The sequence below is a fragment of the Vombatus ursinus genome, unplaced genomic scaffold (assembly GCF_900497805.2).
Source record: "Vombatus ursinus unplaced genomic scaffold, bare-nosed wombat genome assembly UNPS02000580.1, whole genome shotgun sequence".
In the NCBI taxonomy this organism is placed as follows: Eukaryota; Metazoa; Chordata; class Mammalia; order Diprotodontia; family Vombatidae; genus Vombatus; species Vombatus ursinus.
In genome coordinates this window covers 17,051,911-17,072,351 of record NW_020940358.1, presented here as the reverse complement: position 1 = coordinate 17,072,351, position 20,441 = coordinate 17,051,911, and positions in this window count along the sequence as shown.

Here is a 20,441-nt window from a genome sequence, read left to right as displayed (position 1 = left end):
CTCTCTCTCTCTCTCTCTCTCTCTCTCTCTCTCTCTGTCTCTCTCTCCCCTCCAAAAACCCCAAGTATCTCCCTTCCTTATAAAAGTTTTACTAGGCCCTACCATCCCCATAAACAATCATCCCAAATCTTTTTCCCTTTCTCAGTCATATTTACTTGAAAAAAAATCGTTTATAGTCAGTGTCTTCATTTCTTTATTCACTCTCTTCCAAACCCTCTTCAGTCTAGCATCTGACCTTATCACTCAACTGAAATTGTTCTTTCCAAAGTTATATATCATTTTGTAATTGACATATCAAATGACCTTTTCTCAATCATTATCTTTTTTTGACTTCTTCACAGTATTTCAAACTGTTGAGAGCTCTCTCCTCTTGAATACTCTTCTACCTGGGTTTTTGTGACTCTTGGTTCTCTTCTTACTTTACTGATCACTGCTTCTCATTCCCTCTCAGTTTGGCCAGGGGTGGGGAACCTGTGACCTCGAGACCACATGTGGCCCTCTAGGTCCTTGGCTGTGACCCTTTGATTGAGTCCACATTTTATAGAAAAAATCCTTTCATTAAGGGGATTTGTTCTGTAAAGTTTGGATTCAGTCAAAGGGCCACACTTGAGAACCTAGAGGGCCACATGTGGCCTCAAGGCCACAGGTTCCCCACTCCTGGTAGGCTCTGCTCAGGGGCTCTTCCTTTTTCCCTCTGAACTCTTTCACTTGGTGTTATCAATTCTCTTGGGTTCAGTTACCATCTCTAGGCAGATGACTCCCAGATTTACAGATCCAGGCCTAGTCTGTCTCCTAAACTACAATCCCATATCAACTGCCTATTGGACACTTCAAACTTAACGTCTCATAGAAGTCTCAGACTCACATTCCTAAATTGACTTTGTTACCTTTCTCTACTCCTCTTCCAAACTTCCCTATTTCTGTGTAAGGCATCACCATTTTTCTAGTCACCTCAGGTTTGTAACCTAAGCATCATCCTCAATTCTGCTTTGTCATTATCCCTACATATCTAATAGAAAAAAAGGCCAAGGTCACTCACTGCATCCAAGACCATCTCCAATAATCCTGATCTATATCTGGCCACTGAACCCAGATGGCTCCAGAGGAGGGAGTTAGGCTGAAGACTTTGCACAACCCAGACTCACTTAAATCCAATTCACTTGCGAGTCATGGTATCACCTCCCTGACGTCATGGTCCTCTTCAAGAATGAGGGACAAACAACAAAAATGACACATCTAATCAATGGCCAAACATTATCATTTCTACCTCCATAGTATTTTTCATCCCTGGACCATTCTCACTAGCCACACAGCTACCATCTCAGCAGAAGCCCCTCATCACCTCTTCTCTTAACTACTGCAGTAGCCTCCTGCCTCTCTTTCCCCACCGCAAGTCAATCTACTGCACGTCTACCAATGTAATTTTTCTAAAGTACGGGCCCTACCACATCACCATGTTACTCAATAAACTTCAGTTCTTCCCTATTATTTCTGGGGTCAAATATAAATTCCTCTGTTTGGCATTTAAAGATCTTCATAACATGTCCCCATCTTGCCCTTCTATCTACATTTTACATTGCTTGCCTCTGTGAACTTTGTAGACAAACTGCTCTTGCTATTTCTTGCACACCACTCTTTCTCTGCAATTTCTCTATGTTTTTTCACTGTCTGTCTTCATTGTCTGCAATGTACTCTCTCCTAACCTCTGCTTCTAGGAATCCCTAATTTCCTCCAGGTCTCTGTTCAAGTGCTACCTTCTAAATGAAGCTTTTCTTAATACCACCAGGCAGTTGTGACTTCCCTGGTAAGGTTATTATTTCAGTTTGGTTTGATTTTGGTGTGTGTTGTTTCCCTCGTTAGAATGTAAATTCTTTGAGGACAGGGACTCTTGCTTTTTGTCTCTGTGACTTCATTGTCCATCATATAGCAAGCACTTAATAAATGTTTATGGATGATTTATGATCTCTGAGATATACAAGTTGTCCTCTTAATAAATTGTTATATTCCTAAGGCATCCTAGATCATTAGCTCAACTGGTAAGAGCATGGTAAGACCATGATCTATTCAAATTAAAGTCAAAATTTCAAATTCCCACTCTGAGACTCACTAACTGTGTGACTCTTGGAAAGTGTCTTCATCTATCTAAGTCTAGTTCCTCATCTATAAAATGAAGACAATAATACTTGCACTACCTACCACACTTAGTTGTAGGAAACTGCTTAGTAAATGTCACAGGGGTGAAGTCAGGGAGGGAGGAGGCAGTAGGTGGAAATGCTTACAATTAGTCACTAGAGTGACTGAGTACAACTCCAATGAGGCAACCAGTGCTTTACCCCAGAGTGCAAATACTTGGTTGTAGAAGGGGGTGGTTGTTGTTTGTCCTCAGTTCTTGAAGACGACCATGGCATCAGGAAAATGATGCCATGATGTGCAAATGAATTGGATTGAAGTAAAGGATGGCTGTGAAAGGTCACCAGCCTCACTCTGTCCTCTGGAACCATCTGGGTCCAGTGGCCAGATGTAGATCGGGATGACTAGAGATGGTCCCCTGAAGTGGCTAGAGAGGAGAGGAGAAGGAGGGAGGACAAAATGCTTCCTCTCCAGAGCTTACGGTCCTGAGCTGACCCAAGGCTGCCATCCCCAGAGTTCTGTCACTGTGGTACCCCTCTCCTGGAGCCTTTCCCCCCATGCTATGGCCTATCCCTCCACCCACCCCCTCTCCTATCTTAACCTCTTCCTGGGGAAAGGAGGTCACTCATCATCCATGCTCCTAAAGTATAGTCAAGATTCTCTAAAGGCCTGACTTTACACCCTCCAGGTCCCTGATTCCTAAAGTGGACAGATCTTGGGAACCCATGCCATGCCTGTTACTGGGGTTGGAAGGAGGAAGGGAAGAGGAAAAGAAATAAGAATTGATATTGTACCTACTATGTACTAGGCACTATGCTATAGATATTATCTGCTTTGATCCTCCCAACAACCCTAAAAGACATCATCCTTACTTTACAGTTTTACAGTTGAGGAAATCTTGACTTGCTCAAGATTATAGAGTTAATAAGTCTCTAAGGCCAGATTTGAATTCAGGTCTTCCTGATACTAGGCCCAGCATTCTATCCACTGTACCACCTCTCTGTCTTGCCATTCTTCTTGCTCACTGAGGTAAAGCATGAGGTCTCTGGCTTTACTTCCTCAGAGCAATATGTTGGATCCTCTCCCCTCCCAACATCAATAGGGGTTCTTGTGTCCCTAGGTCTCCTCCCTCTACCACTTGAATTTGCCCTGAATTGACTGAGCATCAGTCTGGATGACTCATGCTCATTTAATCATCAGGAGAAACATGTACATGCCCTAGGACTGCTGAACCAGTAATATTAACTTCCCTAGGTGAAGGTCAAATAAACAATTGTGAATCAAGTTACAAATACATAATATTTTGGAATAAAAATTGTCACAATCTACACTATTGGCATCTTCATAACACAGCACAAATGGTGACCAAAGTCACCGGTCAAGTACCTCTGTTCTTCTTCTCAGTGGCTGATCTTTCTCTCCTAAGGCATCCCTGTCAAAGAAAACATGTTATTAAGATTCAAAATATGTTCTCACTCAGGAAGAAAAGCAAAAAGAGAATTAAGCTACATGGCCTTGGTGCATTTAATCCCATTCTATATTCCATTCGTTTGTATTGGCGTAGTATCTATTTTTGACAATGTTCCTTCCCTTTAAGAATTCTGCAAAATGGCACAAAATGGTCAACCTTGATGAGTCCATGAAAGATTCAGAAGGGCTTCAAAATTTATGTCCTATCCAAAAGAAAAAGCAATCCTGAAGAGTAGGGTAGTACCTCCCACCTGTGATTTATATCCACAAAGCAGAATGTGCCAAATTCATATTTCACTGAGGACCTATCATCACCATTCAATGTTCCTTATTCAGTCAAGATATTCTTAATAATAATCATTAACCAGGAGATAGAGTGGCAATCACCAAAATGACTTCCTTCCCTCCATTTGAATATTTCTGTTTACTTGATAACTAAGAATAGTGACAAAAACAAGGGCTGTCTACCCTTTCCTCCAACAACAGCTTTAATCTCTCTCTGCCTCTGGTTTTTATCTCTCTTGCAGGGTTCTAGGAAGTATTCCTAAAATCATAAGGGATACCCCAGTGAGGAGGTTTGCAAGTTTATTAAGCTAGAGCTAGAAGGGGGCCCCCGGATGTCAGCTAATCCAACCTTTTCATTTTACAGTTGGAGAAACGGAGGTCCAGAAACTTTCAGTGACTTACTCAAGGTCCCACAGTGAAAGTACAGTATCTGACTTTAAAGCTATTATTTGCACTCAATATTTTGCGAATTGCTCATATTTGAAAACAAAAATAACGATCAAAACAAAGGTTGATTACAGTTTCTTCCTATATCATCAGCCCCTATACCAGTGTAATCTGTCACAGTAGAAAGTACATTGAACCAAGAATCAAGAGAACTGGGTTCTAGTCCCAGTTTAGTCACCAATTGTCTATGTGACATTTGTGGGTAAGTCACAACCTTCAAGCAAGGCATATTCTTTCTTTTGTAAAACAATGACAAAAAATACATATATATATATGTGTGTGTGTGTATACATATGTATATATGTGTATATATATATATATATTATATATATATATATACATGCCCTACATTTCACTGAGTTGTCGTTAGGATAAAAGTTAAACAATATTTGAAAAAGCATTTTGAAAACATGAAGAAGGGAGTTACAAGATTCATCTCAAACAAACCGAATGTCCCATTAATCATCTCTATAAGGACAAAGCCTTTCTCCTCAGCTAAACTGTGAGTTCCCTAAAGGTAAAGACTGTCTTATTCTTCTTTATATATTCCCAATGTCTATCCCAGGGCCTTGTGTGTGCTTACATGTTAGGTCTTAGTGGGTAACTAGGGCTGGAGGAAGTCTAATTCAAACCAGTAAAGGTTTCACAAAGATGACGACAATGATCATGAAAATATTACAATAGTATTTCCAGTTTGTAGGAAGAGCTGCCAAAAAACTGAAAAAGACCTGCAATCTTATTAGCATGTCATGGCAGAGGGGATAATATTATGAGAACTGAACCTGACAGATAGATAAGAAGTACATTGTGGGGGGCCTTGAATGCTGTGCCAGGTAAGAACAGAGTCCCAACAAAAAAAGCAAGTGTTATTCTCCTTCATATTATGAAGTATAAACCCACAGGGTAGCTGTGAGTTAAATTGGCTCAAATTCTATTTTATTTTGACCAGATGCACTCAACAGAAGCCACTTCAGAGACTGTCTCACTTGTAACAGGACAGAAGTGAACAGCCTTTCTGTCTGATGCCTCCTACCTGAAAGTTTACCACTAAAATTCTCAGACCAATTACTTCTTATTCCATGGCACCATTCCAGAATTTCATAGATAACCCTTGAATTAGATTCCTTTCAGCCCTGGTAACCCCTTAAGACTTAACATATCATCTATCTGTCCAATACTTCAGACAGAGTGAAAGGGAAAAGACCCTGCATTCAAAATCAGAGGATCTATCTTAGCCCATGGAAAAACAGAAGGAAAATGTTTTTCTTGATATTACCAAACAACCCATATTTTGTCACCCTTGGAAGTAAAGTCAGACATCTGCATCAATTGTCAATCACGTCTTGAGGTCTCTTGCTGAGAAAAAATAGAAAACCACGGATTGGAGACAGCATGTACTAGCCTGAAGTACTTGTCTCCCATTGAGCAAATTGGGGAAGGGATCCTGCAGGTGGTCAAAAATATTTTCTAGTCAAGCCTATTTTTGTCTTCCAATAGTAGAAGAAAGTATCTCTGCCCAGATAATAGACAAAAGAGACTGCTCGGTTTTCCCATGAGCAAAGCACAAAGCAATCACATCTTCCCGTTGTTTTCTTCTCTGGGGGAATTTATTTTTCTTCTCTTAGGTTGGAAAATTGAAGACTTGGAGAAAGTGAACAATTACTTCAACCACAAATACCAGGCCCAAATGAATTGAAGGAAGGAGGAGGGACAGAGAGGAAGGAAGACTAAGGAAGCACTTGAGTCAGTCAGAAAACCTAATGAGAAAATGACTATACTTACCTTTCTGTTCCTTTCTGATTTGTTTTTCCAAGATTTTTTTGTTTTTGTTTTTTTCATTTGTTTTGTTTTGTTTTTGTTTGTTTTTGGTGAGAGACCTCACATATGCTTTGGGAGACTCCTATCACCTGAGTGTTCTCTCCTCTGAACTCCTACAACACTTAACTTATTGATACCACTCACTTGTCACTTTTCACACAGAATGGAAGTCATTAGTACACAGAAGGAAGTCCTTGTACTGTTAGTTGACTGTTTTGTGGGTATGAATGTTATATTCTGAGGTGGATTGTAAGTTCCTTGCAAACAGGAACAATTTCTTATATTCCTTTGATGCCCACAACAACTGTGTACGTAGTAAGTACTCAGTAAATAATTGTTGCTTGCCTGATGGCTAATAATAGTAATAGCTAACATTTATGTAGAGTTTTAAAGTTTTGAAAGCACTTGCATATATTATATCATTGAATCGCTAGTAATCTGAGAAGAGAATATAGTAAGCATGGATGGGAGAACAAAGGGTAACATTGGAATATGACAACAGGGTCATATGACGAATGTGCAGTTCTGATAAAATTCTGCAAACAATGTGGAGTTACTCAACTCAATGATCAAGTCAGTCAAAAGAAGGGATGAGTCAAAACCAAAAGTGGGTTTTGGTACCAATTTCCCCCAAAAAGTTCCTCCAAACTAAGTGGGAAAGAACTTTTAATAGAATTTATGAAAAATGCTTTGTCATGTTCCTCCACTGAAGTGTTCAGAAAATGAGCTGCATAGGAGAATTCACAGACTATTGTCGAGAACTCTGAAATCTGAGTGTTTAAGAGGAGAATTTTTGCAGAGTGGTTCAGCTGCTGTGAATGTTCTTGTAACTTTTGTAATGAATCAAAAAAAAAGGGGAAATTACTTCTCCTTCTTCAGATAAAGGAAACAGCATAGAAGATGAGACTTTTTGTAAACCCAAAATAAGAGTAGCCTGGTTGAAAGGGTTTTTCCGCTATTATTTCAGCTCCAGAGACCATACTACCATTTAGCTGGTGATCTACTGAGTATTTGAGAAGAGAAAAGATGGGATCATGATAACAGATGAAAATCTCTGTAATGCTGAATATAGATGTGAATCTATCTATTTATTTATGTGGAATGTATCTAATATAGATACAAATGTAAACAAGATGGAAAGAGGCACATAAATGACAATATAGATTATGAACGACTCAGAGCACAGCCCACATTTCTCCATCTTGTTCATGTCATTTAATGTCAATTTGAAGGTGTGTCTCTATTGAAGTGCCACAAAGTTCGCTTTCCTTAGCCCTGACCTGTCCAACAGTATTATTAATAACTTGTATAAATATATAGATACATGGTAATTATATTTATAGAATATACTAGATGGGAGGAAAGAGTTGTTAATTTACATTTTGAATCATAGTAATGATATTTTCTTTATCTAGTGAGAGAAATTATTATTAATAACCAATATCTTGGGGAGAGTCAGAGGCTTTCCCCTTCTTCCAAATTCCTGATTTTAAAAAGTTCAGTATTTTGAAGGACATTACTGATAATGAGATTGCATTAACTCTCCTCTATCTTGGTCAGACCCCATCCAACCTTACAAGGAATTTAATCTAAGGTAAGGAAGCCCGTTGTGTTCTACTCAATCTTGGATGGGGACAGATCCTTTTGTCTAGATAGACCAACCCTGCTAGTGATCTGAGTATAGAGGTAATTTCTCTGTCCAAGAGTCACTCTCAGCCCCTTATTGAACACCTACTCTTTCAAGGGGTATATAAACTGTAAGCCTGGTTGCCATGATTGTCTTTGGTCTAAGAGAGATGCCAAATGGCAATCTTTTCATCAATAACCTGCTGGCCTTATTAATAAAATGATTAAATTGTCCAGAAACTATGTCTCTTGAACATTTTTAAATGTCACGTTAGGATGCTTTGGGGTGGAACAGATCTTCTCACATGAAATGTTATGGCACAAACAGCATCACATTCTGGTTAGCAGATAGATTATTCAAAGTTTATTTTCCACAGTTGTGTGGTTCAGGAGTTCAATCTCTGTTTAGAGCAATGAATCCCAAAGTGTCAATGAATATAATAGCATATTTATACAATTACAGATGTAAGAGAGTTAACATCAAGATAGAGCACAGAGAGATGGAGTGTCTTGTTCTAGGAACAGTAAGGAGTACAGGTCACTGGATAGAAGAATACATGATGAGGATGTAAGGTGTAAGAAGACTGGAAAGGTAGAGAGAGATTAGGCCATGAATGCAAAAGACAGGATTTCATATTTGATCCTGAAGATGATAGAGAGCCTCTGGAGTTTATTGAGTATGAGATGACATAGTTGGACCTAGAATTTAGGAAAATCAATTTGACAGCTGAATGAAGGATGTACTGGAGCAGAGAGAGACTTGTGGCGGGCAGACCAACCAGAACAATAATAATAATAACAATAATTCAACAGTGCAGGTGTAAGATAATGAAATCCTGCATCAAGGTGGTAGCAATATCAGAGAAGAGAGGGGGGCATATTCAAGAGATGTTGCAAAGATGAAATATAATAGGTTAGATATGGGGAATAAGAGACAGAGACGACTTGATGAGAGACATCTAGGTTGCAAGCCTGAAAAACTGTGAAGATGGTGATGCCCTCAACAAAGTAGAGAAATTTGGAAGGAAGTAAAGTTTAGGGGGGATATTGAGTTCAGTTTTGAACATGAACATTTTGAACATTAGTTTAAGATGTCTACTGTACATCTAGCTCAAAATGTGTAAATGGTAGTTGGAGATATCTGACTAAAAGTTGGTAGAGAGGTTAGGCCAGGACAGGTAGATTTAAGAATCATCAGGACAGAGTTGATAATTAAATCCATGTAATCTGATGAGATCATCAAGTGAAGTAGTATAGAGTGAGAAGAGAAGAAGACCCAGGACAGATCACTATGATATACCCCTGGTTAGTGGGCATGACCTGGATGAGAACCCACAAAAGGAATTTTGATATATTTAACAAGAACTAATGGGAATACTCCATTAGAGTTAATGGAAAAACTGGAAAGCGGTCTGGCAGAAATTAGGCTTAGACCAACATCTTATACCATATTTCACAATAAATTCAAGATGGATGTTAGATCTGAATATCAAATATTATGCTACTAAAGAATTAGAAGAGCGGGCAGCTAAGTTGTGCAATGGATAGAGCTCTGGCCTTGGAGTCAGGAGGATATGAGTTCAATTCCAGCCTCAGATACTTGACTCTTGCTAGCTGTGTGACCCTGGGCAAGTTACTCAACCCCAATTGACTCACCAAAAAAAGCAAAAAAAAAAAAAAAAAGAATTAGAAGAGGTAAAGTTCATGTGCCCTTCAGAAATGGATAAGAGATTAATTCTTATATAAAAAAAGGAATAGAGGTAATTATAAAAGATAAAAACATAATTTTGAAATTAAGTTGAAAATTTTCTCATAAACAAAATTAACACATTTAAGATAAAAGAGTATTTGTATAAAATATCTCTGATAAAGATTATTATATATTCAAGACATATAGACAACTAACAGAAATATATAAGAACCATAAAGGAATTCCCCAAAAGAGGAATCAAAGAATATTAACAAACAGTTCTTAGAAGAATTGCAAACTATTATCAACCATATTAAAGAATGCTTCAAATCACAAATATAAGAACTACAAATTAAAACATCCCTGAGATTTTATCTCATGCCCAGAAAATTTAAAAATGTGACAAATGATGGGAACAATAAATCTTGAAAAGGTTGTAAAAAGACAGTCATATTAATAGTGGAACTACAACTAGTACAACCATTCCACAAAGCAATTCAGAATTATGAAAATAATATATAAAATGTTCATGCCCTATGACCCTAGAGATTCCACTGCTAGACATATACCATAAGATCACTGACAAAAAGGAAGGCTTAATACACACTAAAACATTTATAGCAGCACTTTTTGGTGGCAAACTAGAAACAGAAGATGCTCATCAGTTGTCTAAACAAATTATGGTGTGTGAATTTAATGGTATATTACTGTGCTATAAGAAACAACAGACATGATGAATACAGAGAAGTTTTGAAAAACTGACATGAACAGATTCAAAATCACTTAACAAGTTAATCAGTCTATAAGTAGTTATAAAGTACTTACTAAGTGCCAGGGACTGTGAGGATCCCTGGGGAAAGAAAAGAAAAGAAAAGAAAGGAAAGAAAGAAAGAAAGAAAGAAAGAAAGAAAGAAAGAAAGAAAGAAAGGAAGGAAGGAAGGAAGGAAGGAAGGAAGGAAGGAAGGAAGGAAGGAAGGAAAGAAGGAAGGAAGGAAGGAAGAAAAAGAAAGAAAGGAAGGAAGGAAGGGAAGAAAAAACAGTCCTGACTTTCAAAGAGCTCACTTTCTATAAGAAGAAATGATATGCAAACAATTTTATATGGAGTATGTATATACAAAAATGTATACATATATATACATATGTATGTACGTATACATGCACATATATACACACATATGTAAGTGAAAGGTAATATACATTATATTTACATTATATATAAATAATATATATACATTATATAAATAATGCAAATGAAAGGTAATCTCAGAAGCCAGGTATGGGGGAAGGAGAGAAAGGGACTGGGAAAGGGCTCTTAAAGGATGAGATTTCAGCTAAGTCTTGAAGGCAGCCAGGAAAGCTAAGAAGTGGAGGTAGAGAGAGGGCATTCTAAGCATGGGAGAGAGCCAGCAAAAAGACATGGAGCTAGGGTATGGAGTGCCCTGTGCAAGGAACAGCAAGAAAGGCAATTCCACTACAATGTAGACTACATGGAGTATAATAAAGTATTAGAAGATTGGAAAGGTAGGAAGGGGCCAGGATATGAAGTACTTGAAAAGGCAAACAGAGAACTTCATATTTGATCCTAGAAGTAAAAGGGAGCCACTGGAGTTTATTATGTAGGTGAATTGGTCCGACCTGCACTTGAAGAAAATCACTTTGGTAACTGAGTGGAGGATGGACTGCAGGAGGAAGAGACTTGAGGCAAGGAGAACAGCAGGTGATAGACAGTCCAAACATGAGGTGATGAATGCTGGTACCAGGGTTCCAGCTTGTGAGCACAGAGAAGGGGACATATAGGAAGATGTTTTGAAGACAACAAGACTTGGCAACAGATTGGATATGTGGAACGAGTTTGAATGCAGGATGGAAGATGATACCAAAATGTCACCTGGGTGACTAGAAAGATAGTGCCCTCAACAATAACAAGAAAGTTTGGAAAGGGGGAAATAGGTTTTAGGGGAAAAGATAAGGAATCTGTTTTAGACATATTGAGTTTGAGATGGCTATGGTATATCCTTTTCAAAATGTTCAGTAGGTAGTTGGTGATGAAATACTTGGGGTCAAGAGAGAGGTTAGGGAAGATAAAGAGATCTGAGAATCTTCTGCGTAGAGAATATAATTGAACTGATGAGAGTTGATGAGATCACCAAATGAGAATATAGAGAGAAAAGTGAGAAAAGAAAATGAAGTAATCAGAGCCAGGAAAACACTACATAATGACTACAACAATAGAAATGGAAATAAGAACCACAAAACAATAGAAACTGATATTGCAAAATTATAAAGAATAAAGCTGGCCCGGAAGTGGGAACATGAGAAGACAGCTTCCCCTGCTCCTTTACAGGGATCAGGAACTACAGGTGTAGAACACTGCATATAATGACAGAATTTTTTCCAAGAAGTTAAATAGTTGTTTAAAAAAATAAAAAATTGGGGCAGCTGGGTGGTACAGTGGATAGAGCACCGGCCCTGAAGTCAGGAGGACCTGAGTTCAAATCCAGCCTCAGACCAAACACTTGACACGTACTAGCTGTGTGACCTTGGGCAAGTCACTTAACCCCGATTGCCTCACTTAAAAAAAAAAATAAAAAATTATTCCCCTTTTTTTTTCTTTTCTTAAAGTTATTATATGGAATTACTTTCTCAGAGTGGAGAAAGACAAAGATACAGGGATAAATCCAAGTAATGTAAAAACAAAAGATATGAATAAAAATATTTTTACAAAACTAAAAAAGAAGAGTGAATGGCAATGGCTAATAAATTCAGAATAAGGTGTACACTAATATCCAACTAGAATAAATTGATCAAATCAGTTGGAAATCCATGTCAGGGACTTGAGGCAAAGGGGCGCAGATCCTATAAGTTTTATCAAAAGAAAGAAAAAAGGAAAAGTTCCGGAACATAGGGAAAGATACCATACTAGGGGGCCATTGGGAGCCAAGACCAGCAGTGGAAAGCAATGGTTCCCTGAAAAGGAGGGAACCATTAAAAAAAAAAAGAGGGAGAGTACAAATAACAGACTTCAGGGGGTAATAGAAAGAGCCACTGGACTCCAGTGCCAGAACCCAGGTCTCCTTATTCCAATTTACTGTGTGACCTAGAACAAGTCACTTCCCCTTTATGGTTTCAGTTTCCTCATCTGTAAAATGAGAAGATTGAACTAAATGAGATGTAAACTCCCTCCCAACTCCTAGATCCAAAGATTCCATACTTCTCTGCTAGTCTTGTAGGCGCGCAATAGGATCATGGCATGCATCTACATGTCAGTGGAAAAAGTGCTAGAGGAGAGGTCATGGTGTCTTTGACACTTTCTAGCTATGTAATCATATAACTGTGCTATACATAACTCTGTAATCCTCTAACTTCTCTGAAGCTTGGTTTCCACATTTGTAAAATGGCCATGACCACAAGACCTGCCTCAATGGGATTACTTTAAGAATCAAATAAGATAAAATATTTAAAGACCATTGCAAACCCCCACAAGCGCAATTTAAATAGGAACTATTATTGTCAGCATGCTTTGTTTTTATAAACAGAGTACAGGTATTGTGGTGGCTGCACTCTGGACCTGCCCCATTCCTACCCCACTCTTTGGGCTTGATCCAGAACAACTGCTTCTATTGCCCTCTTCCCACTTGCCATCATTCCTACCTGTTCTCCAGTTTCTAAAACATCAGCCAGTTTGACATTTACACATTCTGTGATTGTTTCTTAACATTTGGACTGCAAGGTCATAATACTACCAAGAGGATCAGTTATTTTTTGCCTGTTATTTTGAACAGAAACATCCAGGTGTCTGGATCTCATTCTGTGTGAACAACTTTAGGGTGGCAATTTGGACACAGAATGCACAGGCTTAATAGAAAATTTCTGACAAGCCAGCATAACTCCTTTCAAATCACTCTCTCTGAGTCCTGACTTTCCCTATATACAATGGGAAGAGAGACACAAAGGAAACACAAATAAAGTAGTCACTTCTTCTCAATGAGAACTAATATCATTGGGAAATGTTTATTGCAATTTGGATCACATAGTCTAGCTGCTTATGTGCCCAAGGGGCAGTAATAATTTCTTAGAACATCAGATACCCTTTTAGGATGTTACTGATAAGAGAAGATAATGGACTGCATACCAAGTGAATGCTGCTATGAATTTTTTTTTCTTCTTTAATATATTTTTCCTTTTAAAATTTATTATTTTTAATTTTTTAAAATTTTGAGTTCCTAATTCTCTCCTTCCATCCCACCCCTCCCTTACCCATTGAGAAGGCAAGAAATATGATATCAATTATACATGTGGAATTATGCAAAACATATTTCTATATTAGCACATTGCAAAAAAAAGGAAAGAAAAATAAAGTGAAAAAGCATGCTTTATTCTATATTTAGACTCCATCAGTTCCTTTTCTAAAGTCCTAAGTCCTTTGGAATTGTCTTAGACCATTGTATGGTCAGAATAGCTAAGTCATCATACAATACTGCTATTACTATGTACAATATTCTCCTGGTTCTGTTCACTTCACTTTGCATCAGTTCATGTAAGTCTTTCCAGGTTTTTCTGAAATTATCCTGCTTATCATTTCTTACAGAACAATACACAATAATACAGCACAATAATATTCCATTACAATCATATGCTACAGCTTGTTCAACCATTCCCCAATTGATGGAAATTCCCTCAATTTCCAATTCTTTACCACCACTAAAAGAGCTACTATAAATATGTTTGTACAGATAGGTCCTTTTCCTTTTTTCTCTGATCTATCATGGAAATCTTTAAGCTTTAATAACTTAAAACTGCATAGAGATTCAAGAGATACATATATTTCTGGGTTTGTTTTGCTCTCCAACAATTTGAGATTTTTAAAATATTTTTATATTAATTTAGTAGCTTGCTTTATGTAATGGCATAGTAGTTAGAGAACTGGTCTCTGAGTCAAAAATTTCTGGGTTCAAATGCTGCTTGTGACCAATATTGGCTATGTAGCTCTGGGTAAATCATTTAACTTTTTAGTTCCCCAAGCAACTCTCTAAGACTATAAGCTGCTGCACAGTTGCCAGATCTCCATTGATAGAATGAGTTTCTTCACTGAACACTTTCTATATCAGTTAAATCATAGATCTAGATTCTCCCCCAAAAAATGTGTCATGCGACTACACACATACACATACACACAGGTATAGAGATACAGAGATTATAATATCCCAATGGATTTATTATTTATTTATATTATTATTAAAGATTTAAAGGAATAGAAAATATAATATTCTCTTGTGTTTATTATCATTACAGACTGAGGCATAGAGAATATATTTTATTTCAAAAAAGTATTTGACTATAGTAAAATGCAAATTTGAAGGCTTTCTTCAGAAAATATTTCTGCAATACATACATTAAAATCATATTGGTCCCATGACAGAAACAACTGTAGCTCTGTCCCATGTTAAGTATTGTAAAAGCAAGCTTTTAAACAGTTTTGCTCAACTAACATCTTTCCAGTGAGCTGATGAACATGGACTTATCCTAGAACATGTTCTCCAAAGATTCCAAACAAAAGAATTATTTTTCCTGATAGTGAAGATCTTCAAAGGCAAATGAAATTATGTTAACTTTATCAAAGTTCTCAAACTCTAAAAAGCTTCCTCAATAAAATCCAAAGTCAGGGGGTGGAGCCAAGATGGCAGAGTCAAAGCAGTGACTTGCTTGAGCTCTCCCCCAAACCCCTCCAAATACCTGTAAAAAAAATGGCTCTAAACAAATTCTAAAGCAGCAGAACCCACAAAAAGACAGAGTGAAACAAATTTCCAGCCCAAGATAACCTGGATAGTTGATTGGAAAGGTATATTGTGCCAGGCTGGGAAAGAAGCACAGTTTGCGTAGGTGCGCAGGCCACAGCGAACCTGGAGCAGGCCTCAGAAGACTGAATCACAGGCAGCTGTGGCAGTTTCCAGACTTCTCAACCCATGAACGCCAAAGACAGCTTGGAAGGTCAATGGGAAAAGTCTGTGACTGTGGTGAGAGAGCAAAACTAGGTCTCAGCCACAAGTCCTGAGCGTGGCCCCCGGGGCAGTGGCTGTCTCCTGAGCTTCAGGCCCACAGACTGAGGGGGAATTGAGTGGCTGATCAGAGGGAGATTGCAGGGATCTCTTTGCCAGTACTAAGGCAGGAATCTCTCGCTTTGCCCATGCTTGGATCTGGGTCACAGTTCTGAGGGGGGGTCCTAGGGTGAGGAGGAGAGCTGGCATGGTGGAGCTTGTTGTGGCACTGGAGAGGAAACACCTCGCGCCTTATCATACCACCTTCGAAGAATTGAAAATTTACAGGTCCCTAGAAGTATCTCTAAAAACAGCTTCACAAAACCCCCAAAGCTTGGGACACTACATTCTCCACATTGGAAGCAGACTCTTACCTTAATAAAGAGTTTAAAACTCAAGTAATTGGCCGGGATCATGATTAAGCAGCGCAAAAAGAGTCAGACTATATTATCTTACTTTGGTGACAAAGATCAAAACATACAACCAGAAGAGGACAACAAAGTCAAAGCTCCTACATCCAAAGCCTCCAAGAAAAATTTGAATCAGTCCCAGGCCTTGGAAGAGCTCAAAAGGGATTTTGAGCAGCAAGTAAGAGAAGCAGAGGAAAAACTGGGAAGAGAAATGAGAATGATGCAAGAAAATCTTGAAAAACAAGTAAACAGCTTGCTAAAAGAGACCCAGAAAAAATACTGAAGAAAATAACACCTTAAAAAATAGCCCAGGGGCAACTAGGTGGCGCAGTGGATAGAGCACCAGCCCTAAAGTCAGGAGGACCCGAGTTGAAATTTGACCTCAGACACATAACACTCACTAGCTGTGTGACTCTGGGCAAGTGATTTAATCCCAATTGCCCTAAGAAAAGAAAAGAAAAGAAAAGAAAAGAAAAGAAAAGAAAAGAAAAGAAAAGGAAAGGAAAGAAAAGAAAAGAAAAGAAAAGAAAAGAAAAGAAAAGAAAAGAAAAGAAAAGAAAAGAAAAGAAAAGAAAAGAAAAGAAAAGAAAAAGAAAAAAAATAGCGTAACCCAAATGGCAAAAGAGGTCCAAAAAGCCAATGAGGAGAAGAATGCCCTAAAAAGCAAAATTGGCCAAATGGAAAAAGAAATCCAAAACATTACTAAAGAAAATACTTCCTTAAAAATTAGAATAGAGCAATTGGAAGCAAGTGACTTTATAAGAAATCAAGACACTGTAAAACAAATCCAAAAGAATGAAAAATTAGAAAACAATGTGAAATATCTCATTGGAAAAACAACTGACCTGGAAAATGGATACAGGAGAGAGAATTTAAAAATTATTGGACTATCTGAAAGCCATGATCAAAAAGAGAGCCTAGACATCATCTTTCAAGAAATTATCAAGGAAAACTGCCCTGATATTTTAGAGCCAAAGGGCAAAATAGAAATTGAAAGAATCCACCAATCTTCTCCTGAAAGAGATCCCCAAAGGAAACTCCTAGGAATATTGTAGCCAAATTCCAGAGTTCTCAGGTCAAGGAGAAAATATTACAAGCAGCCAGAAAGAAACAATTCAAGTGCTGTGGAAACACAATCAGGATAACACAAGATTTAGCAGCTTCTACATTAAGGGACTGCAGGGCATGGAATATAATATTCCAGAGGGCAAAGGAGATAGGATTACAACCAAGAATCACCTACCCAGCAAAACTGAGTTAAATCCTTCAGGGGAAAAAATGGTCATTCAGTGAAATAGAGGACTTTCAAGCATTCTTGATGAAAAGACCTGAGCTGAATAGAAAATTTGACTTTCCAATACAAGACTCAAGTGGAACATGAAGAGGTAAACAGAAAAGAGAAATCATAAGAGACTTATTAAGGTTGAACTGTTTACATTCCTACATAGAAAGATGATATTTGTAACTCATAAGACCTTTGTCAGTATTAGGGTAGTTGGAGGGAAAAAATTATGTGTATGTATATATAATATAGATATAGATATAGACAGATTGATTGATAAATAGATAGATAGAGGGCACAGGGTGAGTTGAAGATGAAGGGGTCATATCTGGAGAATAAAATTAAGGAGTGAGAGAGGATTATAATAGGAGAAGGAGAATGGGAGAGGTAGAACGAGGTAAATTATCTCACAAAAAAAAAGAAAAGAAAAGGCTCTTACAGTGGAGGGGAAACAGGGGAAAGTGAGAGGGAAGGAGTGAATCTTATTCCCATAGAATTTGACTTAAGGAGGGAATAACATACACATTCAAATGGGTATGGAAATCTGTCTTACCCTACAGGAAAATAGGGGGGGAAGGGGACAAGAGAGTAGGGGGATGATAAAGAGGAGTGCAGATTTGGAAAGGGGGTAATCAGGAGCAAATACTTCTGAGGAGGGACAGGATCAAAAGAAAGAATAGAATAAATGGGGGGGAGGATAGGATTAAAGGAAATAGAGTTAGTTTTTCACAGCATGTCTACTATGGAAGTGTTTTGCATAACTGCACATGTATAACTTATATTGAGTTGCTTGCCTTTACAATGAGGGTGGGTGGGGAGGGAAGAAGGGAGAAAATTTGGAACCCAAAGTTTTAAAAACACATGTTTAAAAAAAATGTTTTCACATGCAACTGAGAAATAAGAAATACAGGAAATGGGGTATAGAAACCTATCCTGCCCTACAGGAAAATAGAAGGGGAAGGGGATAAGAGAAGGGGGAGAGATAGAAGGGAAGGCAGACTAGGGGAAGGGGTATTCAGAATGCATGCCATCTTGGGGTGGGGGGAAGGGCAAGATGGGGTGAAAATTTGGAACTCAAAATCTTGTGGAAGTAAATGTTGAAAACTAAAGATAAATAAATTTATCAATAAAAAAATAATTAGAAAGAAAAAAATGCAAAATCACTCAAAAGAAATAAGCTTAACCATGTACACTATAAAAAATCAAGTGGATGAAAACATATACTGCCCTGATTGAAATATACTGGATAAGCAGTTTGAACCAGCATTACAAATATACAACTAGCTGGCACAAAAATTGAATATGAGCTTTTGCTAGATCACACTCCAGTGCATTTAAAGAAAGCATCATACAACTTAGCAAACCTTTTTGACAACACTATGTATTGTGTTATATTTGTAAATCATAAAACACCATGATACTAGAAAAATTTAAATATATACATTCTAAATTATGCATGCATTGGGATGAGTTGTATTAAACTGTGAGGGGCAACAGGAATGAAACTATAGGCAGCAAATTAGAAACTGTATAGAGATTGAGATGCTGAATTTTTTCTCTTAAAGTTATAAAGTAACATCTGGCATTGCAAATGACACATGGAAGCATAGTAAAGAGAAGTAAATTCTGGACATAGAACTGTTTGCAAAACTAAAAGAAGCATTTGTGGAGATAGAGAAAGAATGGCAAAAAGCTTGGAGTAGCATTCATTTCCACCAATTATTTTTTATATAGATCAGCAAGGAAAAAAGTCTCTGGGGCAACTGATGCTAAAAGTAAAATAAAGTTTTGAGAATCTTAAGAATCTCCCAGGGGTACAAAAAAACTACTGACTAGTTTACCTAATGCAAAAGAAAAGAATGAAGTATTGTTCTGTTCAGATAAATATTTTGACTCCAACTTGGCCTTCATGGCCATAAAACTAATGGAGGAAAGAGAATGCTTGGGTCGGGGTAAGTAAATTCCATTCAATTTTTACTGTATCTTTGGTGACTAACCATGCAGATGACCCTGGAGCTTTACTTCACGGGTGATTGGGTGATATAAGATGGGCAGAAATAATTAAAAGCAATGAAATTCAACTCTGGTGAGGAGGAATGAATACATACATCCATAGCTGGTGGAATTACAAATTTATAGAGTCTTTTCAAAGATTAATCTGGTAGTCTACATTAAAAATTATCATACCTTTTGAACTAATAATTTCATTGGTGGTAATAGACTCAGAAAATATACAAAATAATAACAAAAAGAGGTATCTCCAATTAAAAAAAATACACTAAAAACCAACTGAACTCTGACGAATTGAAAAGACTAGGCTTGTTCCCAAAGCACAGATGACGAAAAATCCATAAAGAATCTGAGGATTATTGATATGGCATGCTGTATACACTCTCAGACATGGTGGTTGTGTTGGAGTTGCATAATTGTTCTTTTGTGTCATTGCAGGGGGGGGTGGCATATTGTGAAATGACTGGTGTAAAAATAAAAAGCATCAATAAAACATAAAAGGGTATCTTTATATGATAATTTTCATAGCAGTATTATGAATAATTATTTAAAAATAAACAAAAAACCATAACTATCCAACAGTATGGGGAATAGTTAAATAAAATATAACAATTAATAAAATGAAAGATAATAAGCAATAAGAATGACAGGAGTGAAGCGTACAAAGAAACCTATAAAGCCTTATGTGAAATAATTCAAAGTGGGAAAAAAGAGCCAGAAAAAGATAACATACACTATTACCAGATAAAGGGGGAAAAAAGAATGAGAATAAATGGACAAGAAATCCTGAAGACTTTGAGGGAGTAAATTTGTTAGGATACTCTTTGAATTCAAATTAGTTCATTTAAATGCAAATATTTACCAAGTCGATTAACTGGTAGAATTGATGTTCAATGTTAATCTTTTCATAAAAATATTTTTTAACAACTAGAGAAGGAAGAATGGAGCTGTCAACTTTTGTCACACATTCCTGTAGCTGTGTCCAAATTCAAGCTATACCTCCAAGTTTTAAACTTTCAGTGAAAACACGAAGGGTCTATGATATGGGTGATGGCATTGTTATATTGACAGCTTCCCAAAACTCAGTCATTGTTAACATGTGAGCAGCATCTGAATTTTGAGTCCCTAATAAATTATTTGGGCATCAGAAAATCCACTTATTGCTTTCAATATGATAAATCTGAAAAAGAGTTAGTGAACTGAAACAAAGCTAGATTGTGGCTGGCCGAATGTCAGTG